Genomic DNA, 22,249 nt, shown 5'->3' with positions numbered 1-22,249 from the left:
TTTATCAGCTCACAAATATATCTGTCTTAACAAACACAGCCCTAATTGATTTTTCAGTCCTCCAATTGAAAAAAAGACAATGACTTTCCCTCATCTTCAATTCCTGGAAACTCTTCTTGCTCAAAGACGAATTCAATGATCCCTCAGAATTAACTACTCTCTCTTTTGCTCCCATAACACTTAATTCTTCTATCATAAAATTTACAATGTATAGTCTGATATGTCTGTATTCTCTACTTTATTATAGGCTCCTTGAAGGAACAGTGTAACTGATTTTTAATTCCCTTAGTATAGTGCCTTAAAATTCGTGAACTGAATTCTGCTCACAGAACTTTTTCAATTGAATTCCAAAATTTTTTTAATTCCTCACTTTTAAGCAACTCACACTATAGGTTCCTACCTGCTATTTCAGGCAAAATTTTGAAGTTGCTTTAGTCATCTATCCTTGCCAGCTGAGTTGTACAGAAATTTTATAAGCACAACCGTATATTTATCTAAAGCATTAATAAAAATATTAAAATATACAAGGACAAAAATAGCTTTTTTAAATACATCTCTAACTTCGACACTGATTTCTTTGTAACACTATTTAAGAAAGGTTATTTTACACCTATTAATGTAATGTTCTTAATGCTGATGAGCTAGCCTATATTTCTCTACCTCACCTCCAAGGATGGAAAATGATTTCCAAAACTACATTTTCCTTTTTTAAAAATAAGACTATGTCTGTTTCTAGTCTTCTGACATACTTTGATTCACCACAAATTAACAAAAGCTATCAACACCTCTCAGTTCATGTCACTTAAATGATCTAAAACCCGTGGCATAAGCCAGACAGGTAGAAAATGGATTCTTGGAATCCAATCAAGTAGTGAAGCAACCTGGATGGGGTTTATAGAACTTGATCAGGCAATGCAGTTAAAAAGCAGTTACAGGGGCCGACCAGGTAGCATAGTGGTTAGGTTCGTGCACTCCACTTCAGGACCTGGGGTTCAAGGATTCAGATCCTGGGCACAGAGTTACACACTGCTTGTCAAGCCACGTCATGGCAGCATCTTACATATAAAATAGAGGAAGACTGGCACAGATGTTAGCTCAGGGACAACTTTCCTCAAGCAAAAAGAGGAAGATTGGCAACAGATGTTAGAGCCAATCTTCCTCACACACACACACAAAAAAAGGCAGTTACAAATTATTTACGAAAGACTTTAAATTTGAATTCAGAAGAAACCAAAGGGCGTTGTCTTGGAGTTCCACTGTTTTCATAGGGATGATTTTTGTTAAAGATTCAATACGTCCACCCGTAGCATGAGAAAAACCACCTGGACAAAGGCATTTTCCAAGGCCAATGTCAGGTTGATAATCAGCCTGTCAAGAAATGGTAACTGATCTGTGGTCATAAACTGTGTGAGAGAAATTTCAACTTGCCTGAAACAACAAAACTGTTCCCTTAAGTGACTGTCCAACCTCCAAGATGAATTAGAATTAAATATAATGCTGAAATTAAGTTTATCAAACCTATGATATTATTTCCATGTTAAATTTAAAACCATCTATATATTTTTTCTTGAAGTTCTTGTAATGTTTAAGAGAATTTTAACATTATAGATTTGACAGTCTTATTCTAAATTTAAAATAGTAACCGACTTCAGACTTATGACTTTAAAGGTATAAGAGATTTGATTTGGTTAATAAGCAATATTGGAATGTTTAAGAGAACTTGTGAATCACTATATTTACATGTTTCATTTATTAACTTAAAAAGAGTTTTAATATTTGGGAAAGTCCTGCCTGTTGAAATTTTACATTTATTCCATAAGGCATATAAAGTGCTAAAAAAAATAAAACAAAACCCAGTATATTAAATGCATAAATATAAGGAATGTAATTAAGTTAAGCAGCAGTAGTAACAGTAGTACTAACAGCTAACATTCAAACAGCATTTTCCTAGTGCCCCACACTGTTCCAAGTACTTTACAGTATAAGCTCATTCATTCAAGAAACAATCACTAAGCATCCACCATGACCTAGGCATCATTCCAGGCTCTGAGAACAAAATCAGTGAACAAAACATAATTTCTTTTTTTTTTTTTTTTAAGATTTTATTTATTTATTTTTTTCCCCAAAGCCCCAGTAGATAGTTGTGTGTCACAGCTGCACATCCTTCTAGTTGCTGTATGTGGGACGCGGCCTCAGCATGGCCGGAGAAGCAGCGCGTCGGTGCGAGCCCGGGATCCGAACCCGGGTCGCCAGCAGTGGAGCGCGCTCACTTAACCACCAAGCCACGGGGCCGGCCCTAAAACATAATTTCAACCTTCACAAATCTTATATTTTAATGAGAAGAGACAAATAATAAATATTAGGTATGATAATTACTATGAAGAAAAGTAACCAGGGAAAGTGAAGGAAGAAGGTGCTATTTTAGATGGCGTAATGAGGGTCACACCAGTGAGTACCATTCACACAGAAGTCTACGTAAATAATGCCCCTTGGAAACTCCCTCATCAGGGAAAACCTCTCTAGATCAGGTGACATTTGAACCTGAGAAGTAAGGGAGCAAGCCATGCAAATATATGAGAAGAGTATTACAGGAAAAGAAAACCAGTACAAAAGCCATTTTACCTGGGAAGGGTATTGTAAGGGAGATTTAATCTGTTCAACTAGAATTACTAAAATATATTAACCCAAATGTCATCCCCCACGCTGCCCAAAACAATAAAAATATCCTTAGTTTATATTAAACTTGCTAGATTTATTAATAGGACAAAATGTATAACTTGAACTTAAAGACAAGTTTTTTAATTTATTACTTTAATTACTCAATTTTACCAAAAATTGTAAACAGTCTTCTCTACACCCAAAAGCAGCCGTAGACATCAAGAAACACCAACACTTCTTTGCTCTAAGTAACTCATTAGAACTAGAGATCTAAATTTATTTAATGAAACTAGACGCTATCACATAGCATATCACAGAATAAAATTTCCTCTTTAAACAGGGTTGTCTCCCTTCCAGTTTGAAAATCATTTTCCTAGATATAAGAGAAGAGATATGAGTAGTTCTCATTGTTTAATGTTATCTCCCCAATCAATGGGCCTCTTTCTTCCTTACTGATATTGGTCTGAATTTAACTAAAACTAGCCCTTTTCGTTGTCCTTAAGCATTTTTTGCAAGCTTTAACTCATTCAGAGCTCTAGCCTCCCTACATACCTACTGACACATGACTTTTCTGTATTAACCATTAGCTATGTCAGTATTCTTGATATATTTTCTTTTGAAATTTATTAGAAATTACTTGTGCAAATCATAATAATTTCCTTAGACGACTCACATTTTTCTCCCCTCAATGGAAATTTTTTGTAATTTTAATAACAGGTTTCATTTTTAAGAGCCTTCGATCGACACTGATTGTTTATACCATCTGTGGTCATTACCAACCTTTTTTTCTGAACTTTCTGAAATCTGCTTTTCTGTGAATTCCTACCTAAATATAAACTCCAAGATTACACAGGCACTGCCTTTCGATGCCCATGATTCCATTTCCAGTTGGGAGGCAAAGAGTAGCGTGAAAGCATGGGCTTTCGAGTCGGACAGATATTTGTCACTTACTTCTCTGAGCCTCCATTTTTCCACATCAATAAAATAACATCATTTATTGAGCACCTATTTTATATCAAGGACCTTATATATTCTACATATAAGTAGCAAGTACTATATCATTTATAATGAGGAAAACAAAGGCTTAGAGATAAGTAACTTGCTTAAAGTTACAGAGCTCATAAGTGCTAGAGCCAGGATTTAAATTCAGGTCTATCTGATTCCAAGCCCATGTTCTTTTTACTACACCACAGAGAAGTGACTATAAAATGGGTCCACTGGCCCAAAAAGAGATGTTCAAAAATGGTTAATTCCATTATGTCCCTCACTGCTCTTCCTCATTGGTCAGAATAAATTTCACACCACCAATTCTCTTCAACTTTTAGGAGATTAAACTGCTAGCAAAGAATTTATCAAAAGCTCTGATAATCTTTATTATTAGTGTATTATTTAATTAATCCACTAATTAAAACCAAAAACTGTATCACATTATGCCAAACATATTCTTCAGATATTTTTGTGTTAAAAGAACCTTACCTACAACCATAAAAATCCAGGGTTAGAGACATAATAAAATCAGGTAGCTTAACTACCTTATTCAGCATACTACGTTAGTCACCCTTTAAATTCTTAAAGTACACGTGGAGAAAAGCTTTAAAAAAAGAAACAAAACTGTCATTCTTGTGAAGTATTCAGATCAAGACAACACAAATACTTATGGCAGTTTTCCAGAAACCAAGCAACCACCAAACAGACAATGAGAACTCTATAGTTGTCAATATCATCATGGGACTCTAGTTTCTCTTAATTATCTTCTCCCTCTCTTCTCCTGATTTCCTTCTCACACATTAGATTTTATATAGCCAATTAAGCGAATGAAAGAACATTTCCTAGACCTGAACACTACCATTCACATCACTTTAAATCCTACCAATCAGGTAAACTGATCTGAGTGGACACAAATTAAGAGCTAGAATATCAATATTTTTTTTTCAGTTTCTTAAAAATAAGTAAAAAAAAAGGCTAATGGATTAAGGTTTATAAGTAGGTTTTTACTACTAAGCTGTAGTATGGTACTATATTAAAGGATTTCTAAAATGTACTGGCTGATTTTTTAAAAACCTGTAATAGGCTGAGGTGAGAATGACTTAAAATAAGCAAAGGAGGGCCGGCCCGGTGGCTTAGCGGTTAAGTGCTCGAGCTCCGCTGCCGGTGGCCTGGGTTTGGATCCCGGGCACGCACCGACGCACCGCTTCTCCAGCCATGCTGAGGCCGCGTCCCACATACAGCAACTAGAAGGATGTACAGCTATGACATACAACTATCTACTGGGGCTTGGGGGGGAAAATAAATAAATAAATAAAATCTTAAAAAAAAAACAAAAATAAAAATAAAATAAAATAAGCAAAGGAAATCTTTCTGGACTGACGGAAATGTTCTAAAACTGAACTGTGGGGACGGTTGCACAACACTGTATATTTACTAAAAGTCACTGAAGTGTGCACTTAAGAAGAATATGAGTCAGAAATCCTCCCAAATAAAACCTGTAATTAATAAGGTGACCAGGAGGCTCCTTCCTTATATTGCCATCTTGAAATTAACACCAGCATTTAGATCTATTATTCTGCAAATCTGCAAGTCTTACTTGAATTGAACCCCAAAGTGTAATTTTAGCACACTGAGGCCTCTAGGTACTGAACTACCTTGTGGTCTCTTTAATAAAGAACTACAACCCTTGAAAATGACACTTATCACTGTGCAAAATTTTAAATGAAACACTAACCAGTAAGAGTTGCCTTACTAAAACTGCACGCAAAAACAAAACGTATAAGGGAACAAAGAGTCTAAATAAAACCTTGATGAATAAACAAGAGATTTCTACTTTTAAAGACCAAAGTACTCAAATCACAGCTTCCAGTTCTGACTGTTTTTCTGTCTAAAACACAATATTTTAGCAAAAATAGTCCTTGAATATAAGACCCTGAAGAAAATTCAAATGTCATTGTAAAATGTGACACAAAAATTCATTACAATATGTACTACAGTGCTGGAACAAGAGAGGACACACATATACACACATAAATGGTCCTGATGATAGCACCTCAAACTCCACAAGCAGAGTTTGAATGCTTAGGTTTATGTCTCAAACCCTGCTGCATTTAGCACCTGTGTGACACTGAGCAAGATACTTAACCTCTCTGCTTCAACTTGCTCATTTGCAGAACAAGGGTAACAGTGACCATCTTTACAAGGTTGTCCTGAGGACTTAATGATAATGAAGACAGTATTTATATGTATCCAGTATAGAGTAAATATTCAGTCAATTTTAATTTATCAGTATTACTTTTATAATAGCTTTACAAACCATCTAGAGCAGCCCTTCACAATCTGCAATATACATTCAAACTGCCTGGAAATCTAGTTAAAAAGAGATTCTGTTATTCCAAAGATCTAGGTAGGGCCTGAAATTTGCATTTCTAACAAGTTCCCAGACAGGTGCCACAGACACTTTTGAGTTACAAGGATGGTTCTCAAACTTCAGCACACATCAGAATCACTTGGAGAGGTGGTTTAAAATACAGATTTCTGGGGCTGGCCCCATGGCCTAGCGGTTAAGTGTGTGCGCTCCGCTACTGGCAGCCCAGGCCCGGATCCCGGGCACGCACCGACGCATCGCTTGTCCGGCCATGCTGAGGCAGCGTCCCACATACAGCAACTAGAAGGATGTGCAACTATGACATACAACTATCTACTGGGGCTTTGGAGAGAAAAAGGGGAAAAAAAGAGGAGGATTGGCAATAGATGTTAGTTCAGGGCTGGTCTTCCTCAGCAAAAAAAGGAGGATTGACATGCATATTAGCTCAGGGCTGATCTTGCTCATACATTCATACATACATACATACATAAACAAATAAATAAATAAATAAAACAGCTTTCTGGGTTCCACTCCAGAGTTTGAGAACCTGCATTTGTAACACGTTCCCAAGTGATGCTATACTGCTATTCCCAGGACCATATTTTGAGAACTACTGCTCCAAGGTTCTCAGCTAGGATATACATCAGAATCACTTGTGGGCTGTGTGTTTGTTTCTAAAAGCAGGTGCCCTGACTATACCCTGGTATTGGTTCTCCAAGTTTGGTCTTCTGACCTAGTAAATCTGAAATTCCAGGGGTGGGGCCCAGCCATCCATTATTTTAAAAAAACAAAAATAAACAACGCTTCAAGGTGAATACGATGCATACTAAAGTTTGAGAAACCACTGCCTTCGAGTTACAAATGAATCAGAATTTCCTTGGTGACATTTTGCTAACTATAGAAAAAAAAATATCTACCTATCTATATATGTGGCTTAGGTCAAACTGGAAAATGTCCTGACTCATTCACCAAGTAAGAACAGCATTTATGCAAACTTAGTGGTAACTCTGTAACCATTACGAAAGTCAATTACTCTCTCTTTCATTCTTCATGGGATAATGTTCTCCTATAAAACGATATTCCCCCAAAGTCAGACATTTAACATCTCCAGGCAAAAAGAAAACTTTTTTTAGGAATTAGGCTAAAACTTTGCATTACTTTTAATTTCCACAAAAGCTTAGCAAATAAAAGATCACTAGAGACTGAAATGTAGGTACGTATTAATCTTAAATTATTCTTGAACAAAATATGTAATTTCAAAAGCTACAGGCCATTTATAATATTCTGGCCCTAACAATTACCAACAATAATCAAAATTCGTTTACAAAGGAAATTAAGTGTATCTTTCAAACTAACCATGGGACTTTTGTGAAAGAAAAATTATGTGCAGGAACACAGCAATAAATCTTCCACTATCCCTTTCTTTACAATTAAGAAAGTGAAATGGGAAGGGTAGAAAAGAAAATAAAAAAGGAGAATTTCTGATAATAAAGTTGCACTTACACTTGAAGCCAGCCTGAAAGAGCATACTAACTAGGTAAGGCTCTTAGCTCATTCTCAATTTTTTTTTTTTTTTTAAAGATTTTATTTATTTTATTTTTTCCCCCCAAAGCCCCAGTAGATAGTTGTATGTCATAGCTGCACATCCTTCTAGTTGCTGTATGTGGGACTCGGCCCCAGGATGGACGGAGAAGTGGTGCCTCGATGCGCACCCGGGATCCGAACCCGGGCCACCAGCATTGCAGCGCGCGCACTTAACCACCAAGCCACAGGGCCGGCCCTCATTCTCAATTTTTTAGTAGCCTATAATTTGGTTTTATAATCTGCACACTGCAATGTTGTACTGTTCATAAATATAAAATAAATATTTTAAAATAGTTTAACCTAAATTGGGGCTTTTTTCTTGCAGGGGGGTGGGGCACTCACAACATTCTTTGAAATAAAAGAGGATACCACAGGGTGTCTGTCATAAAAACTAGAACGGGAATCACTGCTTGAAAAGAATTCAAAGAATGAAAAGAAACCTGCCAAGTCATAGGACAGAAGTCCAAAAAGCTATTAGGTGGTCAGGAATGCTGTAGCGAAGTCTTCAAAACAAAATTTTCAACTGAAAAACAAAAAGCTGAGGTACTGTTGTAGGCCATCAATGACAGAAATTACAAGTATCACATTTGCCCAAATTAACATTAAAACAAACAGGGTCTACCACAGAATCCGAAAACAAAGAAGGCTTTTCTTTCATGTCCCTTCTAAGAGTTCATGAAAATTATGAATGCGATGAGAAAAATGTCTAAGTCAAGTGCTGAGATCTACAGGTATAAATTAGATTGAGTTCTAGGATTTCCCAGGTTACTCATATCAAAACAGGATAAAGATGCAATAATGTTTATGAAGGAAATCAAAGTTCAAAAGCAAGCAAAATTATTCTCTGGGGGCTGGCCCCACGGCGTAGTGGTTAAGTTTAGTGCACTCCACTTCGGTGGCCTGGTTCACAGGTTCGGATCCCTGGCACAGACCTACACCACTTGTCAACCATGCTGAGGCAGCAACCCGCATACAAAATAGGGGAAGACTGGCACAGATGTTAGCTCAGGGCTAGTCTTCCTCAAGCAAAAAAAAAAAAGAGGAAGACTGGCAACAGATGTTAGCTTGGGGTGAATCTTCCTCCAAAAAAAAAAAAAGATTTCTCTGGTACTAGACATCAAAATAGTGGCTTCCCATGGCAAGGGCGGTTAATGACCAGAATAGAGCACAAAGACAGTTTCTGAGCTTTTGATAATGTTCTGCTTCTTAGTAATGATTACACAGGTGTGTTCACATTGTGAAAATTCACTGAACTGTACATTTATGAGAACTTTCTGTGTGCATTATACTTTACTCATATTTACATTTTTTTAAAAAGCAGGGAGAAGAAAAGAGGAAATTTCTCCCTCAGGGAATGAAACATATTACTGCAAAAACAACATTGAAAAATTATATTTAGTAGAGACAGTTGATTAAGAATTACAGGTTTGGGATGGGGAATAGAGAGTTAATACAGATTAGTATTACAAAGCTCCTCAAGGGCTATCAGTAGATAAATCGCACAAATACACACACACACCTTTTTCAGGAGAAAAAAAATCTTGGTACTTCCCTCTATAATACAGCCAAGCCAAATAAAGTATTGTTTCACTTTATTTATGAAACACATAAATCTACTTTCTAATGGAAAAATGTATGCATACGAAATGTAGAATGTTTTCCTTAAACTTCTAACCAATAAAAAAAAAAATAACTAGTAAGGAGGGTAAGTAAGCGTCAGAATACAATTAGCTACTGCTATTTCCTAAACCACTTCAGTGACATTAACGAAATCAACTCATCCCTTATGGGGTAGCAGAATTCCAGGAGAAATAAAAGGTGTAAATTATGTTCCAATCCCTTTAAGTCTCATCCCAATCCACGGTTAGAAGGAAATTTCATCATACCAAGTTCTTCATCTGCAATTCTTTTTATGTGATCCCCTAACACAGGACACATGTGTTTTCAAATATTTATTATGGTTTCACATTCACAAAGTTAATCTGGTTTTTCTTCCTAGCATTCATGTAAATCACACCAATCTGTAAACAACAGAAAATGTTGAAGTCTTTATTTAATAAAATAACAGCTTTGGAGCCATCCTAGTTTTAAAATGTTAAAATGTAAGTATCTCACTTTTTAAAAATTATTTTAATATCTTCAATAATTATTTCATAAAGAAAAAACCACACTTTCATAAACAATAAGAACTTTCAATATTAAAAATGTTCTCCTTGGGGCCGGCCCTGTGGCTTAGCGGTTAAGTGCACGCGCTCCGCCACCAGGGGCCCAGGTTCGGATCCGGGGCACACACGGACGCACCGCTTCTTCGGCCATGCTGAGGCTGCGTCCCACATACAGCAACTAGAAGGATGTGCAACTATGACATACAACTATCTACTGGGGCTTTGGGGGAAAAATAAATAAATAAATAAATAATTAAAGTTTGGGATAAAAATAAACAATTTAAAATGTAAAAATGAAATATAACAAAAAAATGGAAAAATAAAGAGTTATTTAATAGAGTTGAGACAATTACCAATTAGGAGGAAAACATTTAGATTCTCACTTCACACCAATGGTCGATGAGGTAAAAAGTTAAATTTATTCAAACTTTTTTTTTTGGTGAGGAAGATCAGCCCTGAGCTAACATCCATGCCAGTCCTCCTCTTTTTGCTGAGGAAGACTGGCCCTGAGCTAACATCTATTGCCAATCCTCCTCTTTTTTTCCCCTTTTTCTCCCCAAAGCCCCAGTAGATAGTTGTATGTCATAGTTGCACATCCTCCTAGTTGCTGTATGTGGGACGCTGCCTCAGCGTGGCCGGACAAGCAGTGGGACGGTGTGCGCCCGGGATCCGAACCCAGGCCGCCGGTAGTGGAGTGCACACACTCAACTGCTAAGCCACGGGGCCGGCCCCTAAATTTATTTAAATCTAACCTAGAAAAACTAAAAGAAACCGTATTAAATCAGTATTGTTTGTTTATTACATTTCTGGACAAGAAAGAATTTCATAAGATCAGGAGTAGAACAAAATTAGATCAAAAGATTTGATTATATTAATTTTAAAATTCTGTTTATCTTAAAAACTCACAAAAGAAATACATCTGTTAAGCACAGAGTAATGTTTCACCTCAAGTAATCTAAGAAAAAAAGTGATATGGCTTACATCCTATTTTATAAATATTTAATACTGAGGTATAGAGCAACAACTACTCCAATGTGAATATTAATGGATCCTTTTTTTTTTTTTTTTAAAGATTTTATTTATTCATTTTTTTCCCCCCAAAGCCCCAGTAGATAGTTGTATGTCATAGGTTCACGTCCTTCTAGTTGCTGTACGTGGGACTCAGCCTCGGGTTGGACGGAGAAGTGGTGCCTTGGGGCGTGCCTGGGATCCGAACCCGGGCCGCCAGCATCAGAGCGCGCGCACTTAACCGCTAAGCCACGGAGCCGGCCCCTGGATCCTTCTGATAAATATCGCAACAGTATGTTTTAAAAGCCTTTAAAATGTACCTAAAAATCATTTCTGGCAATATACTACAAAATGGCAATATACTATCTGGCAATATACTACATACAGGAAACACCTTATGTATTAATGTTCTTCATTCTGTTATTTATATATGCAAAATATTAGAAGAGGGGAATGATACATCTACAGACAGAACATCATACAACCATTTATAATGATGGTTATGAAGACTCACTGTGAGAATGGGCAAATGTTACCTAACGTTAGGTTTAAAAGCAGGACATGAAATTAAACATGTTTTATCTGCAAGTATGTAAAGGATATATTTTAAAATAATGGAAGAAATATATCAAAATGTTAATATTATATTAATTCCCAAGATTTAAAATCCTCAAGCTAGACATCAAAATCATTAAAACACAAACACATACATACATCTTACACCTATGTCAAATACTATCTACCACTACTCTACCACTGAAGGGAATATAAAGTTTAAATCAACATATTAAAAGAGACTGGGAAAGCAAGCAAAGAAAATCCACTACAAAATGAAACATTTCTCACCTCAAGACACTCAGCTGTGCAAAGGTTGGAGATTCAATTCTCAGGGTTCAAAACTACAGAACTGAATCATATAGACAGATTATTTACTAATTCTAATCATCTGCTTTGAAAATTCCTTCATCAACCAAGGTGCTAGTCTTTAGACAACTGGTTACTATGGATATCAAATATTAAATGTAATAGAGCCTTATTTGAGAGGCAATCTCTTGAAATATTAAATAAGGAAATAAACAGGTAAAAGCAATAAAATAAAACAAGGAAATTCCATACACAAGAGCACCATTTTTATTTGGTATCATCAGATAAGTTCTGTAAGTGAATTTTCTAGAAAACTGAAATGTACTAATTAACAAAGATTTGAAAACATTTACCGCTCTATCTTTTAAAAAGACACCAATTTCTTACTTCCTTAAACACAGTACGTAGAATACAAGTTTATTTATGATTAAGGTCGTCATTGTGACATACCATGTACTATACTGCTCTACAATATTGTGATTCCCTCAGAAGTTAATGATTATAGGACTGTACATCTCTATGTAATGGCCTTAAAACACTGTTCTTCCATAGTTCCACCTACATTTTTGTGTGTGTGTGCAAGGAAGATTGGCCCTGAGCTAACATCCATGCCCATCTTCCTCTACTTTATATGGGACGCTGCCAGAGGATGGCATGACAGGCAGTGCATTGGTCAGCGCCCAGGATCCAAACCAGTGAACCCCAGGCCACCAAAGCAGACCACGCGAACTTAACCACTACGCCACCAGGCCGGCCCCTCCATCTACTTTTCAACAGCTCTTCTTCCTTTTCCCTTGAAATAAGATGACATTTCAGCTGTCAGTGTGCCTAACTCCAATGGCCAACCCTGTGGATTATAATCTGTGGCTAAAAAATCAGATAACCAACCCTGAATTTACTCCAATTAGTAGCTTCTGAATAAAGACCATAGGCTTACTACTGTGGTCTACTACTTGGTTACCTACTTGGAAGGCTCAGGATCCCTGCTGTTTCAAACGGCTGAGATCATTAGCACTTGAAAAAATGTTTGCTGAATTACTGACTGTAACTTATAAATATACTGGAGTTCCCCCAAACATAATAATAATTAAATACTCTGAAAGTCTCCTCAGGGAAAGCTACTCAACTCATTTGTTTCTGACAAGACAAAAATTACCTACATATATGAGAAAGGACAGCTTAAAAGAAAAAAAACCAAAAGAGGTGAGAAGGACAAGTTCAAATAGCAAAGTCCAGGGTGCAGCCCAGTGGCGTAGCAGTTAAATTCCCACACTCCGCTTCGGTGGCCCGGGGTTCGCAGGTTCAGATCCCAGGCACAGACCTACACACTACTTATCAAGCCATGCTGTGGCAGTGTCCCATATAAAGTAGAGGAAGATGGGCAAGGACGTTAGCCCAGGGCCAATCTTCCTCAGCAAAAAGAGGACGATTGGCAACAGATGTTAGTCAGGGCTAATCTTACTCGCCAAAAAAAAAAAAAAAAAAAGCAAAGTCCATACTTCCACAGCTTTAGAAGACTTAGGACTCTGGGAAATATTTACTGGTAGTGTTTTTTAAAGTACAATTAAAAGCAGTTGTCAGAGTATTAACTACAGAAGTTTGCACCAAAGTGTACACCACATCTATATTAAATATTACTTTAAGCAAATATTCCTTGTAGTTAAATCCAGACTGAATTTTCATATGAAATTAGATAGATTTTTTTAAAAGCACCTGCAACATACTTTCATTGATGTTTCTGGTCAAGTAATTTTCTGTAATCTCTCTTGGACACTGGTTCAAGAAGAGGTAAAAAATAAAACATATTCTTGATGTAATTAATACGTAAATAGGTATTACCCTGTATAGTTTACAAAGTTAGAGGTCCATGGAAATTAGCACTGTGTCAGACCTTAAGAAAAAAATCCAAGTGAGGATAAATCACATTATATTATCACTGTTATTAATTTCCTCTATCACTGAAGCTCATTAGCTCTCATAGATCATTTCTATGACAGTAATAAATGAGAAAAAGGAAAATAAAATTTCTTGGTTAAGTTTTACTCAAGCAAACTCAAATCATGTAAAATACATTTCTTCTCTCTCTCAGATTTTCTCAGCATATTTCTACCCAGTACCTCAGATAACTTAGTTTCTGTAAAAGACTGGTGATTCCCAAGATCTGCTACCAAAAACAGTTTATAAAACAAAGTTGTAAGAATAGGAATTATCTTATTCTTATTATAGCAAAGATCAGATGCACACATGAACTACCAAAAGCCCAAGCACCAAGCAAAACTTTGTAGATACCTTTACAAAGGGCATTAACAGAACTGTGACCTTTGAATCCACTGTCATTTTCACAATTTCCTACTTCTAAAAATAATAAAATGTACGCAACAAAAGTTATTTAACAAGAGAGCTTTACCTAAGAAAAGAATTCACAAATATCAACTTAAGTTGCTGACTTTTTATGACAGGTGATATCAAGCAATTTGGGGGGTGTACTGAAAACTGTCTAACAAAATTATTTCAGAGGAAAAAATTGCCTCAAACAGTGATTCCAAATTCTATTCAACTCAAATTGCCCTCCAACCATCAGGAGCCTGCCTATTCTTGGACCACAGCTCTGTTAACCTTCTACCATCCTCTCTTTTCTCCACAGTTTCTCCAATTCCATTTCAGTATCAACCTACACACACTCCCATGTCTCTTTTCCTCTTTCCCACACGGCACCTCTCAACACTCACTTTTATTCCCCAACATTCCTACCTGAACTATTACAACAGAAAACCACAATGCCCAAGAAGAGTGGACACTCTTTTTTATGTGACAGGTCTGATAAACAATATTGCTGGTAGGTTTGGGGGGAAAAATACAAAACACAATGATCACAAACGCTGCTTAGCAATTTTTGAGTACTATATGTACGTTTGCTTGCATTAACTACTAATACATCTACCACTCTCCAGTTGAACTCACTAAACTGCATGGTCAGAACTATTACTTTAATGGAGCTGTTAACCTTCAAAACTTCTGGAGAACTCCTATGCACATATTTGGGTTACAGTTTAGAATATATAAGTATTATAAAATATAAACATACGAATATAAGGGCAAATATATAACACAAACATTAAACAAAAAACTGTAAAACTCAAGTGATAAAACATTTCTTTAAATCCTATTTTACATGGACTTTATTTTTATGCAAAGCTACCAGCAACTGAATCTCTAGAGCAGAAATAATGCTACCACTCAAGATATTTTCACGAAACTACACTACCAAAAAACCTGTACAAGTAGAAAATTTACTTTTTTAAAGCAAATATGCATATGAGTCACAATATGCATATATCACTAAAAATTTAACTGAGTAGAAAAAATTTTACTGATTGCTAATGTTGTCACAGTCTATCTTAAAACAACACTCCTCCACTTCCTCTTCTCCATTAAAAAAAAACAAACAAATACACGGGAAATATCTGGAATAATACACAGCTACTGCCAAGAGTGGTTACAGAGATTTAAGACGGAGGAAGGCAAATGGGTAGATAGAGTTAACAGGGAGCGTTTTACTCGTTATACTTTTCTGTATTAACTGTAGAAGCAAAGAACACTTTGGTAGTTTAAAAAAGAAAACAAATTATGAATGGATTATAGGTATCTGCTTAGTTTTGTAATTAACTCCCCGCTACGAATACTAAATAAATCCAAAGACCGCTCAAGAATATAAAAAAAGTACACTGTAAAGAAATTTTGGATAAGACACTGGAGAGTTCGAGAAAAATTAATTTCATGTCAAACTCATTTAAGGAAAAACTGTAACGCAAACTTTGATACCAAAGTTTATGAAGAGAGGTTTGCTTTTAACTAAAAATTTGACTTAAACCATTCCACTATTACCTTAAATATGTAACCTAAAACAACCATCCTTGAACATCAAAGATGGCAACCTCCTAACACACTAGTAATCAAAATCTTACCGACAATTCTGAGTTAATAAGCACGTACAAAAAGATTAAAAGAACGATTTTATCCTGACATCAGGTACTGACAGAGATACGAGGGATCCCTCCCAATACTGCCAAAAGTTACTGTAAATACAAAGTAAGTTCGAGTGATGAGGAAGTTACCAAGGACCAAATAAATGGGAGTCAATGACGCCCAGAGAAGTGGAGGGCGCTCTGTTTGAAGCGTCCGAGAACGCCCCGTGGAGAAAGGTACCGCCGCAGAAACAAGCGTCAGAATAGTTAACGGGTCTGGAATTCCTTAGAAAATGGCAACAAGGGGGAAAACTGACAAGAACGTTTGGAAGTAAGCGAACGGTATCCACTGGAATCGCCGCGTCTGCGCGAGCCCGGCTGCGGACTTCCAGTGAGCGGGACGGGGGTGGAACGGTCCCCGCGCGGGGCAGAGGCAGCCCTGGCTGAGGCTTCTGCAGGTGGCGGAGCGCCCGCGGGGGGGTGGGGAGGACCGTGCCGACTCAATGGGGTCAATGTATCCCTTCAAGACCGGAGGAAGCTGACACAGCACGTCTCCCGGCACCGCGAGGCACTCGCCCCCGGCCCCTCCCTAACAACTTGCCTTCAAGAAAGAGTTGCGGGTCCCAGGCCCCCGGAACCCAAAGCTCCGCCATCCAGGACAACTGCTCTGCCAACAAGGTCCCGCGAGAATCGAGAGATCTCGCGATACAAGCCCTCCAGCATCTCGCGAGTTTCCTCTCAACCAACATGGCGGGACAGAGAAATCAGTATTTCGGAACTTAAAAAGTGCTTCATTAACGGACTGGAGAACGTGTATAGCAGAGAAAGAGCAGGAAGTCTTTCCCGCCTTATACTTCTCATCTTATTCCCCCAGTAGAGAAGAAAAGCAGCAACACAACCCTAAAACCTCCGCTGTCCGCAGTTATCCTACACAGACACAGCATCCCTCTGCTTCAGCCAGCCTCCCTGCCTGTCACGTGGAAGCAGATTCTCGGCGTGCCCGTCACGTGGGCCACTACTGAGCGGGCGCGCGCCCGTCGCCCTCCCAGGAGCCCTCCCCGCCCCCCTGTCGCCCGCGCACACGTGCGCGCGCACCCCCGCCCCACGTGGGGGCTTCGCCGTCGCCGCCAGCCCACCCCCTCCCCGCGCTCGGCTCCAAAGCCGAGTCCCACAGCCGATCGTCCCCCGGGTTCCCTCCTCCTCCATTCCCTCTCCCCCGCCTCGGGTCCTCACCACGTGCCCCGAGCGCCTGCTCACCTTTCGCGCGGGGCCGGGCGCCGCAGGCCACTCGGGGGGACGCCGCCGCCGTGGCCGCTCTCCGCCCCCGCCACGGCACTTGCTCGGGTGGCCGCTGCCGCAGGAAGCTCGACAGCGGCGCCGCGGCGCTTCCAGGTGGGTCCCCGCCTCCCGCTCCTGCCACTTCCCGCAGCACCAGCGGCTCCTTCCGGTCCCCTCCTTTCTCCGCGCCGGGCCGGGCGGGCGGCGGCGGCGGCTGCAGGCGCGCTGACTGCACCGCCTGCTGGTAACTGCGGCGCGTGCAGCACCGCCGGGCCGGGGACCCCCGCGGGTCGGCCCCGCGCTCCGCCCCCGGCCCTGGGCGAAGGTGGGGCTGAGGGCGGGACCCAGTCCATCCCCTGCGGTGCTCTACCTTGGCCCTACCCTTGGAGGAAAGGCGTGCCTGTAGCTCCGCTGTTAGAAGTCCGCTTCATCCTGCTCCTTGTGGCCTCTTGAGGGATTTCTACACCCCAGTTCCCTTAGCAGTGTGGTCTGAGGCTAGGAAAATATCTGTGTGTGTGTGTGTTATATATGCTCCTGCCCTCCTCATCTGCCATCGCACGGCCCCCTTGCTCACCCTTCTGGCTTTCCAACCGTTCCTACAACACGCAGGCTCAATGCACTTCAGGACTTTGCGCTTGCTGTTCTCTGGCTAGAACACTGCTTCCAGATTTCTTTTAACTCGTCGATGTGCAGTGCGTATTTTAGGTCCTTTATCAAAGGTCGACATCTTCCCAGACTCCTGTATCCAAAAGAGCACACTTGCACCACCGCTCTTAAAGTTATCACTTCCAGATCCTATTTGTCCCTCCCCTGCTACCAAGAATGTGAGATCCTTAAAGGCAGGGACTTTGTAACCTTTGCTCGTTGCGATATCCCCAGACCTGTGTCTGGCACAAAGCAGTGTTTAATAAATACTCTATTAAAACATGTCAACGAACTATATTGAGCATGCAGGAGAATACAGCCCAGCCCAACACGCAGTGATGGCGATAAGCACTTCCTTTGGGTTGATAGTTCTATTCACAACCTAACCATATGAGCTGTGGAAAAGCTGAGCTAAATCTCCTTCCCTGTCTATAATTTGAAGATTCTCTTCCAAAAACATAAAATCTAGTGATAGAAGCCATTTTAAGTGGAGCTCTTCTGCAGTTGTCAAGTACTGCTTCGTTGCTTTTGTTTTCCTTGTCTTTGGAACTTTTTTTTCAGGCAAATAGATATGTGTGCCTCCTTTAATTTTGCTAATAAAAGTTATTAAATGGCTGAAATGGCTTTTTTTATTTATTTTAGTTGAGATTTCAACTGAAGGTAACATCTGCTTCAAGACAAAGTGTGGCGGTGTATTCTTATATTAACACATCAACAAGCCTTTATTGAACCTAATTGGTTCCAGGTTCTACACTAGGACTAGAGACACAAAAATAAACAAAACAATGTTTCCCTACCTTGCTCTATATGCTTATAGAGCCAAGTTTTATTTATAATAACCATAATAACCATCTCTTCTTGAGTCCTATATGCCAGCAATATGCTGTGCCAGCAATATGCTTTTTATACCTTATCCTATTTTAGGCTTCCAGCAATCCTGAGATAGATACTATTAGTGGTGGGCACTGAAATGTACTTCTCTGATGCCCTTCAGGAATGAAGGACTTATTACCCCAGCGGCCCTGAGTGTTGGCCACAGACAGCCATCAGCTGTCAGCTCCCTTCTAGCATTGCCCAATGTCACACCCCTTCCCAAGGAGTCTGCATCCAATGACTGATCAATGCACGGGCACTAACAGTATCTAAGGATTGTTGGAAGGCCCAGCCCTCTCACCTCAACTTGGGACAATTCTGATGGAGCATCCCATCTCCAGAACAACCCTCGTCAGCTGAGGCACCCCATTAAGATTGCATCGCAGCTCAGCTTCTCCCTCTGTCAAATTCTTCTTCCATTCCCTCTCACAAGTGATGATCCCAGGAGCATTCCCTAATAAATCTGCACACTAACCATGTAAGAGTCTGCTTTCTGGGGAACACAACCTGTGGCACTATTCACATTTTTCTGATGAGAAAATAGGCTTAAAAAAGAGTTAAGTAACTTGCCCAAGTTTGAAGTGCAGAAGGTTCTATATAGATATATAAATAAAATAATGTGGGAACAGAGGAGGGTTTGAAAAAAGCTTTTTACGAGGGTTGGCATTTGAGTTACAGCCTGACTTTGCAAAGCAGAGAAAAAAGACCATTCTCAGCTGAGGGAACTGCATGAATGTGAATGCATGGCAATGTGAGAGGGAAACTACAAGAAGCACCAAGTGGCTGGACTCGAGGGTCTTTGGAGCAAGCACTAAAGGGATGAGGAGAAAGGACAAGTTCACTGATGGTAAAAAGGGTAGCCAAGGAGAGAAAACTCTAGGCCCAGGAGTAGATCTTAGCCAAGTAGAAAGGGATAAGAGCCCCTCGGATCTTCAATTATCTAAGGGAAAGAGGAGCTTCCTTGCTCTTGGAAAAAAGAACCACTGCCAACCTCACTGGTGAAGGCTACTCCCTAATTATGATACATCCAAATATAGCCTTTGTTATTTTCATCTAGGATCACAGAATATTGAAGATGGAAGAGACGTCAAGATCATCTAATTCAGGGTCTGTACAATATATCCTGAAGCACTGACATTCCTTTTACAAACAATCTTATGCCAGAATCCAATACTTTACGCAAATAAAAGATGACCTGGGAATGGAAGGGGCAACCACTGGCATCTCCCTCAGCCCCTTACCATGGCACGTGAGGCACTGCCTCAGCACACACTTAGAAAACCATTGATGTAGTTCATTCATTCACTTTTTCAGTAAATATACCAGGAGCTGTACCAGGTGCTGGAGATACAGTAATGGACAAAACAAGGATAGACTCTACTGTTACAGAGCCTGTAGTCTAGAGAAGGTTGACATTCAAGAAATAATCACAAATATTGTACTAAAATTCAAACTAAGTACCATGAATGAAAAGTGCAATGCACTATGAGAATATGTCCATATGCCCAAAAGTACATATTCTAAGGTCTTTAAATAAAAGGAAAAGGGAGGCCTTCCTGAGGAAGTAACACTCAGGGTGAGTGAGACCCCAAGTATGAATACGCATTTAGGATTTAGTCAGGCAAAGCGTGGGAAAAACATTCCACACAGAGGGAAGAGTTGATGCAAAGGCCCTACGAGGATGGAATTTAATACTACCTACTTATATGTTTACTACTACTACTACTACTACAACTTACTACTACCAGAAAGAAGCCACTACTTTTTCTATGGATATATATAAAATCTAATATGAAACAATGATCTAATTTCTCTCATTGGATCATAAGATATTTTCCATGTCATTAAATATTCTTCAAAAGCTCCAAGAGATGGTTATATAATTTATTTGACCATTTTTCTATTTGGGGGCATTCAGGTGGTTCCACATTCCTGCTATTAATAAATGATTGTTTTAATGAATGTCCTTGTGTCCAAATATGTGTCCAGATATTTTGGGGCTGAATGTCCAAGATTTGGATAGCTGATTGAATTTGAAGGTGAGTTAAAAGATGAGTCTAGGATTCCTGGCTTGGGTGACCGGGGAGATGGAGGTATCATTGATGACCATAGGAAATACTAAAGTAGGAGCAAGTTTAGGGAGGAAAGTGATGTGTTTGGTTAGGGTGTGCTGAATTTAAAGTAACTCATATATCCAAATGAAGCTGCCCGGGAGTCAGTTGAATATATCTGTCTGGGATTCAGGCTTCAGGTCTGAGCTGGAGGGACAGATTTGAGTCTTTAACATAGAAGTGGTAACTGGAACCCAGGGTGTAGATTAGGTTATCCAGGGAAGGCACAAAGAGTGAGAAGAGCTGAAAATGAAGAACAAAACCCAGAGAAATTCTGAAATTTGGAGGCAAGGAAAAAAAGTGACAACTATGGAAGAGAAATAAGGGTTCAGAACAGTAAAAAAGAACTGGGATAGAAGGGTACCCCCATGTGATAGAAGAGTACCCCATGGGAGGGAAGGGTACCCCAAAAACCAAGGAAGAGGAAATTTGAAAGAGGGAGTCATCAACATTAACTTCTTAGACAAATTTACGAGACACCTATTTTGTGCCACACACTGTGTTAAGCACTGGAAGTGAACAAGACAGAGGCCTGCCCCATGGCTTAGCGGTTAAGTGTGTGCGCTCCGCTGCTGGCGGCCCGGGTTCGGATCCCAGGCGCGCACCGATGCACCCCTTGTCAGGCCATGCTGTGGCAGCATCCCACATAAAATGGAGGAAGATTGGCATGGATGTTAGCTCACGGCCAGTCTTCCTCAGCAAAAAGAGGAGGATTGGCATGGATGTTAGCTCAGGGCTGATCTTCCTCACACACACAAAAAAAAGACAAATCCTTTTGGTGCTTAGTGCCTAGTGGGGAAGACATTGTATACCACTAAAAAGGCCAATATATTTGGCATATTTTTAAAAATTATGCCTTGCTTATTTCTAAAAACACTTATGTGGCTTCCAAAAAATTAATATAATAAGTAAAATAGAATTTAAAATAATTAAAATGGCAAAATTCAGGCAAAAGGAAGATAAAAGCAAGAAAAATAGAGCACAAAAATACATGTTCTAAGGTCCCGAACACTTGCTTTAAGCTTCTGGCAGACATAACAAGCAAAAACAAGATCAGTTATGACAGTCTCAGTATCCATGGGATAACAAACCAGTTGCTCAGAGGAGGCATTACCATTCCCAGTACTAAGACCAAAGATAAATTTCTCCCGTGGTTTCTCAAAACAAGATCATGTGATAGGCTGAACAGTGCCCTCAACAGCATCCTTATAGTAAATCCATCAATTAATTTTATCAGACTCTTTCTTTATTACAACATCTCTCAATCTAGGCTGAAGGCAATTCTGTAGGCCTGGAAGACGTGAACAACATAGCCCAGGTAAGAAACTCATAGTCTGGTTTAGTACAAGGAAAGATCCAGAAATGTTTGAAAGAATGAGTAGACTATACATTCTTCAGATGATCCATCATTCATTTAGTTAATACACTCCATATATACTAGTCTCCTGGATCTCAACTGACCCCAAGAGCACCAAGTTAGTCCTGGTTTCAACATTTACCACATCACAGATCCAGAACCACTTTCCTTTCTTGTCTCACAATTCATTTACAACGTGAAGAAGATTTTGAAAAAGTGCCTCAAAAGAACCACTAGAGGGGGCTGGCCCAGTGGCGCAGTGGTTAAGTTCACTGGTTCTTCTTCAGTGGCCTGGGGTTCGCCGGTTCAGATCCTGGGCAGGGACCTGCTCACCGCTCATCGGGCCATGCTCAGGCAGCATCCCACATAGAAGAGCTACAACTCTA

General features: G+C 39.5%; 1 protein-coding gene across 6 annotated transcripts in view; it reads right to left on the bottom strand.

Moving 5' to 3' along the window:
• Nucleotides 1-17,001, bottom strand: part of ZZZ3 (zinc finger ZZ-type containing 3) — a 121,551-nt gene extending 104,550 nt beyond the window's left edge. For 5 of the 6 annotated variants that reach the window (XM_014788281.2, XM_087448752.1, XM_087448739.1 and 2 more), the window contains exon 1: nt 16,857-17,001. The gene's annotated coding sequence lies outside the window, so the exon portion shown is untranslated. Of the gene's footprint in view, nt 1-16,200; nt 16,570-16,856 lie in introns of those variants that run through there. The other variant, XM_087448722.1, reaches the window with a different exon arrangement.
• Nucleotides 17,002-22,249: the final 5,248 nt, after the last annotated feature.

This window comes from Ceratotherium simum, chromosome 2, assembly GCF_057802395.1.
Source record: "Ceratotherium simum simum isolate JZ-2026a chromosome 2, ASM5780239v1, whole genome shotgun sequence".
Taxonomy (NCBI): domain Eukaryota; kingdom Metazoa; phylum Chordata; class Mammalia; order Perissodactyla; family Rhinocerotidae; genus Ceratotherium; species Ceratotherium simum.
This window is presented reverse-complemented; position numbering and strand designations above follow the sequence as displayed.